We start from the raw sequence: 12,745 nt of genomic DNA, 5'->3' as shown, positions 1-12,745 counted from the left end.
CTTTACATGCTAAAATAAAGTGAATTTATGTTTCCATTGTTCTAGTTATGCAAAAGACATAAATAATATTTTTTCATATCTTATTTGGCTTTTTCTATCTGCTTGTTTCACACCAACAACAATGTGAGTTAATTCTTAATTGGACTATGAGAATCTTTACTCTCTAAGAGATATCAGCCTCTAAATAAGGTCTTTGGTTAATCGTTAAAATTGGGGTTAAATTACTTAAAATAATATTTATGCTTTCTCCTTAAGTATTTTTTCCACATAGACTTGTGAAACTTAACTACAACAAATGTCTTCATTTTTTTGTCATCATTAGGACAAGCTTTGAAATGGATGTCATTTTCTCATCCACTTGTAGTTTTACTTCATCCATGACTGACTTCTTTTGCTCATGACATCTTTAAAGACAACATTGAGCTAGCAATTTGCTCCCATCTGCTTAACTTTTTTCAAATATCTTAATAGGCAAACCATAGCAATGGCTAAAATGGGAACTATACTTGTTTCAACTAGAAGAATCTCATAGGGAACCAAAGCTTTTGACTTGAATTTGTTTGTGACCATTCATTTTTGGATTCTCTCTATTTGCATCCATTTGGTGTTTGAAGTGTTGCTAGCCCATATTTTGCACCCATAAAGCACCACCAAAATTACTAATAGAAAATATAGAGTGAATAACTTTCCAATCTGATAACTTCACATCTTTTCATCTATTTTGAAGGCGAAAAAGCACTCTCCACTCTTCCAAAGTTCTCTTCCTTCTACATGTTTCCCAACTAAACTTATTTTTAAAGTCAATCTCTAGGTATGTATACTTGCAAAACAATAATTGTTGGTTATGGAGCCTAATTTTTAAAAGGTTTTATTTTTGAGTGTTTTTTAATAGCCATGTTTGGATCCCATTTCATTATGGGGCTAAAGAGGGCTATTTTGGATTTTTTTTTAAATATGAACCATTCATCATTAGATCATAGATCTAATGATTGTATTGGACTTTCTTGCCTTAGAAGGAAACCCTCTTTTGTGAGAGTATTACATTATGATTGTATATTGTGTATGTTGTATTGTGTGTGGAGTTTGTGATAAATAAAAGAGGAAGTTGTAGTGGATGTGTTGTAGGTTCTACTACATATCCCTTTGTTTTGTTGGATAAATAAAAAGGTAGGATTGATTATCTCTCCATGGACATAACCCATATTAGGTGAACAACACATATTTGTGTCTCTTGTTTTATATTTTAAATTTGTATTTATTTTATTATGTATTGTTTTGTGATTATATTCTTAACAATTAGTATCAAAGTCATACATCTATGTGGATGATAAGTCATAAGGAGGATTTCTAGTTCAAGTGGGAGAAATAATGGAAGAAAGCAAGATTAGAGTTGAGAAGTTCAATGGCCAAAACTACTAGCTATGGAAGATGAAAATGTAGGACTATCTATATCAAAAGGATCTTTTCTTACCATTGGGTGGAAAAGAAAATAAGATAATGAATATAACATATAAAGAATAGAAAATTATTGATAGAAATGCACTAGTAACAATATGATTGTGTTTCATAATCTCGATGACTTTCAACATATCATAACAATGATGGATTTGACGAAGGAAATTTTGATGGGTTCTCTAGACCCTTTTATGGCCACCATGTAGGCATAAACCTCCACTACACTAATCAAACAACCAAAAATTATGAAAGCATGTTTGTAGCACCAAAACCAACAACCAACAACCACACATCTGTCCAAAAAAGCCATAAAATAAAAGCATTAAATAGAGCGACCTAGTGCCAACACCAAAGAGGAAACTTCTACAAACATAGCAATATCTTTCATAGTCCAAACATAATAAAAACCTTTGAACAAACCTAAACAAAAGGAAAAATAACTACTGATATGCAAGGGATTATGGGGAGCTAGATCACCCACATAGGCACAACATGCAATAGACATAAGTGTGTAGCTTATCCATCCTACACCATCTCTCTTCTAGCATGGAAGGTAGGACTTTTTCCAAACAGATGGTACACTATCACAAAATATAATAATAATGTTGAATACACCCCAATACTGAGGGTGGGGGGTGAATCAGTCTTGGTCAAACACTTAAACTTTATAGAGAACTCCAAATTTATGTGGAAAACCCAAACTAGGAAAAACCACGGTGAGAGTCAACTCACAATATATAAATAAGATTACAGTAATGTTTTAGGCTCACTACTTCCTAAATGACTTGCAAGACGAGGTATACTACTCTAGGGCAAGATACAAGGGACTTGCACGCTAAGACACACTGGCTTAGGGCAAGATACAAAACTTTCTAGGGGTACTCACTATGTCCAAGAAAGGTACGTGAACATATGAATCAAGATGAATATGATTTCAACAACACTGCCTCCAACAATCTCCAAGTATGAAGCTGCCTAAATTTTTTGTCTTCAAGCAACCAACTTCAAAACAATCACCATACACTGCCATAGCTTCACATCACTAACTTTTGTAAATAATATGATCATGTAAACACACTTCATATATTGATCCACACACTCATCCACACCATCAATAGTGATTTGATCTTCTACATATACCATTTTCTTCATTGCAAACATCAATTAGGTTGGCCAAAGCACGGGACAAACATAGGTTCTATCAAGTTGACCACCAAAACACAATTTGTGGTGAAAGTGGTCCAATCTAGTAGATAGAGAGGACTTAAAGGCATCATATCACTTCTTTCTAAGTCATTTCAAACAATTCACATGATATTGCACATCCTCTAAAGTCAGAAACAAGGTAATGTGTAGATAAGTCATGTAGCACATTACTAGACAACCTGAAAACATATCTTCCAAATGGATAATCTCAATGTATATCCATACATGCCAAGGTAGGACCCAAATTCAGTGTAAAACAATCTTCAATGCAAGCGAAGACACCCAAGGATACACCACAATAAAGAGAACAACTTTTGTCAGCCAAACTAGAGCAGTTACCTTGAAACACACATACTAGACACAATGCACCATCAAACAAACTGTCTAGCATCATGTAAAGCATGCAAGGAATTTCCTTGAACATCCAACAACTGTAATGTCCCCATTTTGAAGAAGAATTAATTAATTAATTAATTAAGTTGTCCAAATTATTGATATTTTTTAATGGGTAGCTTGATTAATTATTTTAATTAATAATATTAAGTTAACTATTTATAAAGTTGTCAAATAAATTAAAAATTAAAAGATGACTTTATATTTAATTAATTTAATAAAGTGACAGAATTTAAAATAATATCATAAAGTCACTTAAGTGAAATAATATTAAATAATATTATTTCTAGAAGCTTATGGATGATGGGTTAGAAAGGTATAAAAGGAGGTTTAGCTTAGCTTCTTGGCATCCAAGATTTTATATTTGATTTTGAGTTCTTGTGTGGAGAAGGAACCAGCTAGGGTTTATGCCATTATTCAACCTTTGGGAATGGTAACTCTCATAGGTTAAAGCAATTTTGAGGTTGTGAAACTATCTACTAAGATTATTGCAGATAGGAGGTGATAATTCAATCATCTCATTGGAGTTTAATTGGTGGCCAAGGGCCAAATTATGCTAGGGTTCGATTTGGAGAAGCATTGGAGACAATTTTGGTATTAGGAGTCTTCATAAATTCTACTATCTAAGGGTTGATTGCATATACCATTTTCTAAGTCTCATCTCATTAATTTTCAAATTCACATTAGCTAGAGGAGTGCCATGATTATTGTTCATATGGCCTCATTCGGATGTTGTTTCTTTGTGGGTAGTTGAGCATTCATCTTGGGAGGTCTTAGCAATCATTTTGGAGTATTTTGGAGGAGCTATTAGCTTGCTGATAATTAATTCTAGGGGTCTGATATACTTTTGCTAGGGCATCCTTGGACACATATTTTTTTTCATATCTTTACTTGGAGGCATCATTTGGTTATGGGTATTTGAGGAATCAATTGTTATTGTCCTGGCAATCATTTCTTTACCAATTTAGAGACATTTATTTGCTGCATTAATTTATTATTGACGTTCGTATCAAAACAAGGGTGAATTTGAAGAAAGGCACAATCTGGCAAGGTGAATGCACATAGTGGAGTGATATTGTTTTCTTCTTCATCGCTACACCTAGGCGCTTCATTCCAGGTTCATTTGTCGTTGTTTATCATTGAGTTCTCAATTGTATGCAGGAGTTAATTAGCTGCCATTAATACTCAGAAAAGTCTGAAACTAATTTTGTTGTATGCCAAGAGTCTGGGTCCTTGCAAAATCATTTATAATTTGGGATTGCATTGAAAAAATGATTCAGTTGTGAAGCTCTACATGTGTTGTTATAAGTTTGTTCAAATTTGAGGTTGCATGCCAAATGTTTGTCAAAATGTCCATTCCATATTGAGTTATATTTGAGGTGAAATTCTTCTTGTTAGTTTGTTGTATGTTCTCTACAATATTTTGACATTAGTTTTCAGTGTGCTTCAAATTGTTTGATCATATTCCTTGGTCTGCAAAAATCAGGACAACAATCAGATTTTAGTAACAATAGGTTTAAGGGTTGTAGGACAACTGTTTGACAATATCCCTTGAGCTTATCTCTAGCATTATGAAGCCATAATTAGCAAGGGATATTACAACAACAAACCCAAATACTTCTTTCTCTTTGTCACATTAAAATCCTACTAGCATGATATGATTGATACAAAACACTTCATTTTGAAGGGCCAAGAAAACCAGTCATGAACATAACACCATTATCAACTCTTGGAGACAAAACCAACATCTAAAACTTGAACAAATACACAAAACAAACATTTTGAGCATGTCCTCTAAGCCACAACACCTAAAACATCAATGTAGAGAAATGTGGAGTATTTCCCCGACCAATTCAAATAGATAACTAGATAAGAAACTACAATCACCAACCACATCAGTTGCAACTAAGGACTTGAAAAGATAGGAGTGCATTGTCCATAGAGCATAAACATTATTTCAAATTTGCAAGACCATATCATCAAATGTGAAGGACTTTTGAGCATTCTTCCAACCTATCTTCAACTTATATTCTTGCAACAACATACTTCACCAAATCTTAAAGGACTAGAATGTCCTAGAAACAACATCTTCTCACTTAGGAACAACCAAGAGATATAACCACCATCTTGTAGCACATACAAGATCAACACAAACATCTCCATTCTATTGCTATACTTCTAATCCATCTCTTAGAATTCCTAACCTTTATTCCAATGCATTTAATCCTCATCTTAATCCAGTCCTTGTCTGAATAAAATATTTTTATGATGCCATCTCTATTCTCAATCATGAGCATCAACATCATCACCATCATAAAAAAACATCTTCACTATCACTGACTCGCAAGGAAACATTAGCATCATCGTCATCAACATCAACATATCAAACTAAATTTAGACATCAGACACCAAGGAGGTGGACATCCATTACACATAGCAATTGTAATCATAACTGATCTTCAATGCATCATTAACAACATACATGGTGAGGCAACAACACCAATATATGACAAAATAATTGTCAGCATTAATATTATACAAGGACAAATATTTGCATCAATTATTTTCATAGCACATAGCTATTGTAGCATTTTTCAATTATCATAGCATGTTGGATATCAACACCAAAATGGGTGGACATAAAACATGAAACATCTGCTTAACTCTCCTATGACATCCTTCATTAATGTCAACACAATCTGTAATAATTCTCTGCACAAGAACATCAATCTTCTATACATTCATCTAAACTCACCATATTAGTAGAAAGGATATCAATTTGCACAATCCACTAATCACAACACCCAACACAAAGTAACATATGCTTTATCATCAAAGCAATAATCCCAATCAACAATAGTGGTAGCATATGTATGCACTCCCATCTAACAATTTCAACAATCATATCTTTGCATTCAATTGCACCATGTGACATTAATGAATAATTTTAATCATCAACCCACTGTAGTGACAACTCCTAACAATCAATGATAATATTTGAACTAACATACAACTTCTTCATCACTACTTCAACAAACTCTATCCAACCAATCACCATATTATCAATTACAATACAATAATTGTCAACAAACAAAGACAACATATATTGTCAGAAATCAAGTTGATATCAATGACAACAAATATTGCCAGCAAAGAAATCTTACATCAAGCTCAACATCTAACACAAATGCCTAAACTAAATGGTTTCCTTGCAAGCTTGATTGATTGTCATATACTTTGCTTATATTGCAAAAAAAAGTGACTCTAACTTGCCACTTACTCATCCAACTAATAACACTACCAAATATCATGAACACTTATCCATCGGTGGACCTTCAACTATCAATGTCACATGCCCAATTTGAATCTACATATCCATAAATACAAACTAAATTTTGAGGACTAGTAGGAAAACATACTCAAAAGTACCATGAAAATATTTGAACACTTTAACAATATTCCAATATATTCATCCTAGATTAGTCATAAATCAACTTAGGGATCCCACTACTTAGACAATGTCTTGGCTTGTACAAACCATTGCATACATCATATTGCCGACAACACTCATATAAGATACTTTGGCCATGTCCTACATTTCAGTAAGAGGCTTTGGATAACACTCCACATATTATTTTGTCCCTTGTAAAATAGGAACAACCAAAGATCTACATGTTGTCATGTTGAATCTCTCCAACATTGATTGTACGTACATACTCTAGCTTAACCAAATCTTTCTACTATATTTATCACTTTTTATCTCCATTCCCAAGATGTACTTGTCAATACCTAGATCTTTCATCTCAAGCTATGCTAACAATTGAGAATTCAAATTAGAAATTATTGTTTTACCATTCCCAATAAATAACATATCATTCACACACAATGCAATAATTAGATTGCAATCATTATAAATCCTATAAACACAATGACCAAATTTTAACCTAAAAAATCCCAAGCTCAACAAAAACATATTAAACTTTTGGTACCACAACATAAGAGACTGTTTCAGACCATATAGAGAATTATTCAACTTGCAAACTAATTTTTCTTTACCTTCAACAACGAAATGCTCTAGTCGTGACATATAAATTTCCTTGTTTGAATCTTATGGAGAAATGTTGTCTTCACAATCATCTTCTCAACTTCTAAATCATAAGATGCAACAAGCTTGATAACAAGAATCAAATGGATGTCATATTTTCTATAGATATTACCAATAATGTTTTATGCTTCTTGTAGACACCTAAAAATTTCTCATTGATCATGTACTAATTATTTGTCTAATTGACTAAATAATTCTTTAATTCTTTAATTAAGCTAATTAATCTTATTCTTCTAAGTTCATATTTCTTCATCATCTTACTAATTATTCTATTTCAATTCTATCATCAATTAATCATTTAACCTTCTCTAAATATTAATTAAATATTTACTATTTAATTAATTATAATTTTAATCCTTTAATTTAAATAATCTTTATTATTTAATTAAATTTAATTTCTAAATAAAGAAATTTAATTAGCTAATTAATTCTTCTAATTCGAATTCCAAACCCCCAAATTCTAATTTCATTAATTCTCCTAATTTCATCTACTTTTATTAATTCTTCTAATTCAAATTCAAATTCATATTTTTCTAATTTCTTCTAAATTCAAATACATGTGCATGATTTCGAAAATCAAATTGAATACCAAAGTCAAAGTTTTAAATATATTCAAATAACAAATTGAATTTAAAATAAATCCAATATTTGAATTAATTCTCATGCAAAGATCAAATTGAAAATCAAAGTCAAAGTTCAAGCACATGCCAAATTAATTAATTAATTAAATCAATTATCTTTTCAATCTCTATTTCTATCTTCCACTTTGATTTTTTTCAAAAAGCTTTCAATCAATCATCAATCAGTTAACTATTCAATCTATTTTAATTCTTCAATTCAATTAATTGACTAATTACATCATTCTTTAAATATCCTCCAATCATTCTTTTTCATCTTTCAATCAACTTTTTTATCAATCAGTTAACTCAATTAACTATTCAATCAATTGAGTTCCACCTCCAAATCAACAATTCAACTATCAATCAGCATGTGAGTTCACTTGAGTTCCACCTCTCATTCAATTTCACCCAAAAATCTATAAATTTAGGATCAATTCTTCATTTTCAGTAATCATGAACTTTGAATCTTTGTGTCAATTGCAAGTTACCAGTGCAATATCTGAGAGCCATCATACCACAAAGAAGAGAAGAACAATAGAAGCCATGATGCAGAATAGGGAGTTTTATATTGTTCAATTTGATTCAATTGTGCATCTATTTCATTGGTAAATGTTTGAATTGCTTGAATAGTTAAGGAATTCATGATTTTCCTTATTTCCTATTTAGCAATGATGATTTTAAGCATATACACTTCTCAACACTGCCATCAAGACTAATATTATGGAACTTTTTCTCCAAAGTGAAAATAAAGTTATTAAAACATTATTAAAAGGGAGGGTAAATAGTTAAGGATATAATGATCTATTGTTTAAATGGAGATTAATGAAGAATATTTATGAATCTTTTAAAATAGGGGAATAATTATATTTATTAAATAATAAATCAAAGCCAAATTTTGTGAAAGGGTTTGATAGTTTGTAAACCACCCCTTGTGGCTTATATAAAGCATTTATGTGAGACTTCAAAAAAGGGCATATACATCACTCAAGAAAAAACATGGTTTGGTGGGCTATGTATGTTATAAAAGGGGGCATAGAAAGTGTGATCAACTGAAGATATAGAGTTCACTCAAGATTGTCCTAGTTAGGTATTTGATACATTTGCATGGTGCATAAGCACACAAAATGCTTTTACATAGGTTCTTTAGAGTGTGTCATAGTTATGGGGGCCAATACCATTGAAATTTTCCTAGGGTGAGAGTGACCACTCCAAGTGTTCTAATTCATATAAGTATTGGGAACCATTGATGTTATAGGAAATTGAAAACATTACATATAAAAATTTGAAGATAATATAATTGAGTTTTGTGGTTATGTTATTTGATTTACTGTATTAATTACTTATTTTGGAATTCTTATAAATTATCACATGTATAGTTTACATCGGTTCATTTACATCTCGTAAATCATCTTAATCATAATATTTAGTCTATTATATTTTGCTACTAATACTTAATTAATTATGGCAGAAAAGTACCATTAGATTTTGGTATAGCCAAGTTTTTGTGACTTGTAGTTATGAAGTCACTTGTTGATATTTTCCCATCAATTGTATTAAAGCCTATGATCAATTCTTCAAGTATTTTATTTCATTATGAAAATAATTACTAGCACTTTTGCAAAATTTATAATGTGAAAAAATATAAGAAAACTTATTAAAAAAATTATTTTTTATTTTTTAAATTAATGTCTATATATTTATGAAAGTCCAAATAGTTAAAAAAACTACTTCTAAACATATTCAAATTTTTGTTTTATTTATCACGTATTTAAATACTGTACAAATAATATTTTTCTATATTTTGTTTGATTATTTCTTACTTGCTCTCGTTCTATATCAAACCCATAAATATATATATATATAACTCTTTAAATGGTTTTCTTTCTTTATAATTCATCATTTTAAAAATGCAGGACCAGTCCTCTTAAAAGGATGCGTTCCTCCCTTGAAGGGATAAAATCATTATTGAAAAGAGTTAGCTTTTAAAAGGAGTCTTAACTTATCTAGATAAAATCATTATAAGGAAAAGAGGTGCCTTTAAGGAAACGACATACAAAATTGTCCCTCTTAGTTGAAAAGTGCTTGTTATCATTCCTTTAAAAGAGAGCCTTTTCATATTGATGCATGTTTTTCTCTTTTCTTATAAAGGGACTTTCCTTACGAGAACTTTTCATTTTTTTATTTTTTACTTAAAATTATAGCAATTGTGTTGTCCTTAACATGTTATTAATGCACTTTTTTTTTAACTAATCATATTACAAAAAATAATCATATTACAAAAAATAATCATATGTAAAAAATCATAATTTTAATTAAAGTTTAGATGTAAAATTTTTAAATAAACATGTTTGAAAAATTATTATTTTTTAATTTCGTTCGCTGAAATCATTTGAGTCGATATGGATGATTAATGCACTAAATGGAGTTTTGAGATAACTGTTTTTTAAAACGAAAATTGAATATCATTTTCAAGTCTGACTTTATAATTACCAATACTCATTCTATATTTGTTCTAGAAATGGATTGATTGTTGTGAAGTACAACAATATAGATTTTGTGTCTTGTTGATCTTAAGGTTTCTAAAGTGATTTTTCAGCAAAATGCAATTCTTGAATGTTATTTTGTGCATTCATTTGCAACGAACCTAGAGACAAAAATATTTTCATTATGTACTTCACTCAAATCTTCCATTTTTTAAATTACTTTTAAATGTATATTTCTTCATGTTAATTTTTTTCAATTTTATTCTAAATAATTGAGGTTGAGATAAAGATGTATTAGAACCATTTTTCTTTAACTTACAAAGTATGGTTGTGTTTTGTGTTCTTTATATTTTTTATTTGTTGTTTTTTATTGAAAAAGCAACGGAAACTAGGGCGTTGACCCTTTACATAGTAAGAACTATCAACAACACCATAACAACACTAGAAACAACACTTAAACAACACTAGAAACAACACTAAAACAACACTAACAGTAGTCTTTTAAAAATAAAAAACCATCAAAGAGTTTAACAACAAAACACAGGAAACAACCCCAACCAAAGCAAAAGACCTATGGGGCCATCTTGCGGACCCCAGTCATATCAACGACTATGTTCCAGCCATCATACAGGAATGTGTAAAGCTCCTGGCTTCATCCTTATCCACTTCATCCACCACAATACGCTCCCGCAAGAGGGGGAGAGTCAACATTGAGCTATGCAGAACCTGCATGTAGAACTTGTTAATGCTAACCATCTGCTTGTCACGAACATCCAACATGCGCTTGATCTCTGTGATCTCCCCTTGGAGAGCCTTGGCCTCTAGGATTGGGCCCAGGCCATCAATTCAGTTCAAAAGCTCCTGAACTTCATTGCTCATGTGATGTATTTGTTCCATGGTACGATTCCCCTTAGGAACCCCTTGTTCATCCCTGTGAACATCCTTCTGCTCCACCTGATTGTGCAAACTCACATCCCCACTTTTCTCTTTAGCACCCCTGTTAGTCTCTGCTTCCTTAACCACATCATCCTTAGCAACATTCACAGTCTAAGCTCCAAAAGTGTCTCGGTCCATCATTTTCATTATTTCATCAGGGTCCACTAAGTTGATTTGGCCAATAGGTTCCTCCTCATGCTTCAAGTTGTCCTCATCTTTGAGGGGCCCAGAAATACCCTCATCCACTCCATGCATAGAGACCTCAATAGCCTCTTTGCCAACCATGCCATACAAAATACCACCTTCCCTACCCTCGGCACAATCATCCTTAGAGTTCGATACACTTTGGGTTGTATACTTCTTCTCAGAGGAGCCTTTAGAAGCCATCCTTCAGCATCTCCTTTTGCCCTCAACTTCAAGGGAAGGGTTCTCATCATCCAGGTCACCCAAGGAAGAATTGTTAATGAAAATTCTCTTATATTTAGTAGGGGATTTCCCTTTACCCTTAGAAGGAGTAGGTTTATTATCTTTCTTGGTCGAGGATGAGAGCATAGAGTGAGGTGTTATCTCAGTTATTGAAAAAGAGGAGGGGAATTGAGGGGAAGCAAAGGCTTCATTTGAAAGATGTAACAATCTAGGGAGGGCAAGGCCAGTAGAAAAGGTCGCAAGAGGATATGAGGTAGCCAAGGGGGTTTGGAGGAGCATGAGGTTCCTCAGAGGGTAGAGGGACAAGTGGTAGTTATACAACCTATAAATGAGACCCCAATGTAGAGGGATTGATGACTTATCCCCATTCTTAGGGTCGAGGGCTTCCTTGACAAAGAACTCCAAAGAATGCAGAAGGTAAAAGGTAGACAAAGGAGATCATTGTTACAAAAATGGTTAAGCAGAGGCATATGGTAATAGTAAAATACCTTCTAGCGGCCCTCAAGGGTGAAGTATTTCATGATCATAAGACAAATTTGGTTCCAAGGATGCTTGAGCTCTTCTCTAGCGAACCCTCCTTGCAACTTCACCGATTCTTCCCTTCCCTTAAAAAATATATTCATTCCCTCACTATTAGCGACATGGTTGGTCCTCTTCCATCTTCTACCATCCAAGGAATGAGGGAGATTCAAACAAAGAGCAAAGGAATGAGGGAGATTCAAACAAAGAGCAAAGGAATGAGGGAGATTCCAACAAAGAGAAATCTCCCAATCCTTGTTGGAGGGAGGATTAGGAGGCTTCCTAACCTTGGCAATAAAGATGTTTCTAGGATGATTTTAAGGAAACTGAAAAAGACAGCTTCCAAAGGAGCTTCCGTATCCCTGAAGATATTATTATTTCTCTCCTTCCAAATGCTCCAATAGAGGTGCAAGGGGATCTTCCTCCAGAGATGGTGGAGCAGGGGGTGGTAGTGGGCCCCCCACTCTTGCAGCAACTGTAACAAATTTTCATTAATGGTCCAACAAAGATTAAACTTATGGAAAATAATACCCCAGAGGTCTTTAGCAAAGGCACAATAGAGAAAGAGATGGGGGGAATTTTCCTCATCCATTTTGCAAAGA

Source organism: Cryptomeria japonica, chromosome 9 (genome assembly GCF_030272615.1).
Source record: "Cryptomeria japonica chromosome 9, Sugi_1.0, whole genome shotgun sequence".
Lineage (NCBI taxonomy): Eukaryota > Viridiplantae > Streptophyta > Pinopsida > Cupressales > Cupressaceae > Cryptomeria > Cryptomeria japonica.
The sequence above is the reverse complement of the archived record's forward strand: the minus strand, read 5'-3'. Positions refer to the sequence as shown.